This window comes from Gorilla gorilla, chromosome 13 (assembly GCF_029281585.2).
Source record: "Gorilla gorilla gorilla isolate KB3781 chromosome 13, NHGRI_mGorGor1-v2.1_pri, whole genome shotgun sequence".
Classification (NCBI taxonomy): domain Eukaryota; kingdom Metazoa; phylum Chordata; class Mammalia; order Primates; family Hominidae; genus Gorilla; species Gorilla gorilla.
In genome coordinates, this window is record NC_073237.2 from 120,871,916 (window position 1) to 120,875,754 (window position 3,839).

The following is a 3,839-nucleotide window of genomic DNA, read 5'->3' on the forward strand; positions in this document are numbered from 1 at the left end:
CCCCGCCCTGGTGGGGGGGCCACCGGAGGCCCAATTGGTCTCTGCCCCCACGTGACTCTGCAGGCCTCTCGCCTTCTTTGTTGGTGTTTCTCTTCATTTACGTCTATTTTTTCTCCTTCTCCTAAAAGAAAAAAAATACCCCTATCTATCTGGGGGCTGAGGGTGGGGGCGGAGGCCAAGGCACTGCAGAGGCCTTGGCCAGCTGGCTGTTCCAGGCCCGCTGTGGGAGCCCAGAGGCAGGGACCCCACAGAGGCGGGTAGGCAGCCCCGCTTGTTAGAAACCGGGTGGGAGTGGGGCTTGATTTATGGGCTGCTCCCCCACCCAGCCTGCCGCCTGCTCCTCTCTCCTTGTGAATGGCTACCTCCCTGGGGCCTGGCCTGGCATGGTCTGGCCCAGCCCGGACATTGGAGTAGAATCAGGACAGGCCAGTGCAGAGGCAAGGCCATGGCGACTTGACTAGGCGGCCTGCTGCTTCCACCTCTTTTTACTCTTCCATCAGGTGGAAGAAGAGGGGGGCCAGAAGGGGAGCAGGTGAGCGGCCTGGACACCTGGTGCATGCATGCCGCGGTGGCCTCTGAATGTCCTCATCTGCTGTGGGCTGCTGATGTTCCCAGTCGATGGCTGGAAAAACTGAGGCTGGGCTGAGACTGCCTCTGAGGCCAAGTGGTGGCTATAGTGGCCCCAGGTTGAACCAAGTATGAAGCTAGTCCAGGATAGGACAGGTAGCAGGAAGGGGCCTTTATCTAGAAGGCTAGGCCTCCCTAGACAACCTGGGACGTCCCCATCCAATCTCTGGGCCCAGATGGGCTCTGAAATATCCTGGTCCTGTAGGGCCTGGGTTGCAGGGCGTTGTGCCGTTCCCACGGTGACTGGATCTTTTGTGTGTTCCTCTGTTTGTCTCACATTTACTGAGCACACACTTAGGGGTCAGGCACTGTTCCAGGCACCAGGGATCCCATAGGAAAAAGAAGAAAAGTCTCTGTCCTCAGAGGATTTACCTCCGTGCCTTTCATCTTGGGAGAGCAGGGAGGGGCACACGGTGACTATGGGGCAGTCACTGTTGAGAACCACCCCTCCTCCCACATATCCCTTCATTGGAGGAAATAAATAAATCACACCCAACACCTCACTTATCTGGAACAAGAGGGACTTTTCTGGATAAGTGAAGTGAAGCCAACTCTCCCTGTATATATTTTTTCATGGAAGGCCACTGAAAAAGTAGAAACGCCAACTATATTTAAAACCTAGTATGTGTTTTCCAGCCAGTCACTGTGGCTCATGCCTGTAATCCCAGCACTTTGGGAGGCCAAGATGGGCGGATCACCTGAGGTCAGAAGTTCAAGACAAGCCTGGCCAACATGGCAAAACGCCATCTCTACTAAAAATAGAAAAATTCGCCTGGTGTGGTGGCTTGTGCCTGTAGTCCCAGCTACTTGGGAAGCTGAGGCAGGAGGATCGCTTGAACCTGGGAGGCAGAGGTTGCAGTGAGCCAAGATTGCGCTACTCCAGTCCAGCCTGGGCGACAGAGTGAGACTCCGTCTCAAATAAAATAAAATAAAATAAAACAAAATTAAATAAAATAAAAATAAAATAAAATAAAACCTAGTGTGTGTTTTCCTCATTATGCCACTTAAAATTGTGTGTGAACATACAACAATAATACTGATAGCCTGTAGTCCCGGCTACTCGGGAGGCTGAGGCAGGAGGATGGTTTGAACCCAGGAGTTGGAGCTGCAGTGAGCTATGATTATGCCACTGCACTCTAGCCCGGGCAATAGAGTTTTAATAATTAATAATCATTAATTCAATAATAATAATTTTTATAATATAATTTCACCAACAGTCATAGCTAACTGATCGAATATATTCCACCTACAATGTAACAGACAACTTATTCCTCAATGTGCATGACCTTGTAATTATGTCTTTTTCACCTAGAGAAGTTCTTACAAGATATACTTCTCTTGCATATGGCTGAACGTAACTAGTCTCCCTATTTTAATATTCTTTTTTTTAGTGTCCCTATTTTGTTTTATGTCTTTCGAGACAGGGTCTTGCTCTGTTACTCAGGCTGGAGTGCAGTGGTACCATCATAGCTCACTGTAGCCTCGACCTCCTGGGCTCAAGCAATCCTCTTGCCTCAGTCTCCTGAATAGCTGAGACTACAGGCACATGCCACCACACCTGGCTAAGTTTTGTATTTTCTTTTATAGAGATGGGGTTTCGCCATGCTGCCCAGGCTAGTCTTGAACTCCTGGGCTCAAGAAATCGGCCGCCTCGGCCTCCCAAAGTGCTGGGATTACAGGCGTAAGCCACAGCACCTGGCCTTAGTGTCCCTATTTTTTTTTTTTTTTTTTTGAGATGGAGTCTCACTCTGTTGTCCAGGCTGGAGTGCAGTGGCACAATTTCAGCTCACTGCAACCTCCGCCTCCTGGGTTCAAGCAATTCTCCTGTCTCAGCCTCCCAAGTAGCTGGGATTACAGGCACCCGCCACCGCACCCGGCTAATTTTTGTATTTTTAGTAGAGACGGGGTTTCACCATTTTGGCCACGCTGGTCTCAAACTCCTGACCTCAGGTGATCCACCCACCTCGGCCTCCCCAAGTGCTGGGATTACAGGTGTGAGCCACTGCACCTAGCCTAGTGTCCCTATTTTAATGCAATGATTTTGTTTCTGGACTAATATCACTCACCCTCTGAATTTAATAAGAAATATCCCAGCAAGGCCAGGCGCAGTGGCTCACGCCTGTAATTCCAGCACTTTGGGAGGCCGAGGCGGGCGGATCAGGAGGTCAGGAGATCGAGGCCATCCTGGCTCACACGGTGAGACCCCGTCTCTACTAAAAATACAAAAATCAGCTGGGCCTAGTGGCGGGCGCCTGTAGTCCCAGCTACTCCGGAGGCTGAGGCAGGAGAATGGCGTGAACCCAGGAGGCGGAGCTTGCAGTGAGCCAAGATTGCACCACTGCACTCCAAGCTGGGCAACAGAGCAAGACTCCGTCTCAAAAAAAAAAAAAATATATATATATATATATATACACACACACACACACACACACACACACATATCCCAGCAAATACCCACCACTAACATGTCACATACATGTAACAATAACAAAATCATGAATCTTTGCACCTCATTTAATAGGCGACCTTATGAAGTGGGGTCTGCTTTGTCCGCCTTCTTAAACAAGACAAACAGGTCTCTCTCCACACCATGACGCCATAGACGGAACCAGCCTGGCTTTGTCCTAGTCTCCTGGTGAGTCCTTGAGCCCTGAGAAGGAGAATTGCTGGCAGAGTCTCTGGATTAAATCCCAGTTCTACCACTTTCTAGCTGTGTGACCTGGGACCAGTCACTTCCCCTCTCTGGGCCTTACATCTTCTCTATAAAATGGGGATGAAAGGAGACAATATGTGTAATATATTCAGTGGCTGGCTGGTATGTCATGTGTGCTCAATAAGTGTCAGCAAAACACAAACAAACAACCAGCTGAAGGACTGGATGATCTGTCCTCAGAGGCCCTTTCCCTGTTGAGTCTGAAATTACAACATCATCATGGACACCGTTTGCCCTTCTGTGATGAGCGCCTCACCCCAGCCTGGGGAAGCCTCCAGGAAAGGCTTGATTTATCTCTGGGTCCACAGCAGCCCACGTGGAGCAAGCGTTGGAACTTGCTGAATGACCACTTTCCTCCGCACTTGTAGGTAGAGCTCTGCTGCCTGCTCCATGGGTCCTGTCTCCTCTGACGGCATCAGTTGTCACTCAAGGCTGGGTGCTCCTCATCCCCTAACCAACCCTGGCCACAGTCACTGGTACCCCCTTCCTCTGTGCTGCC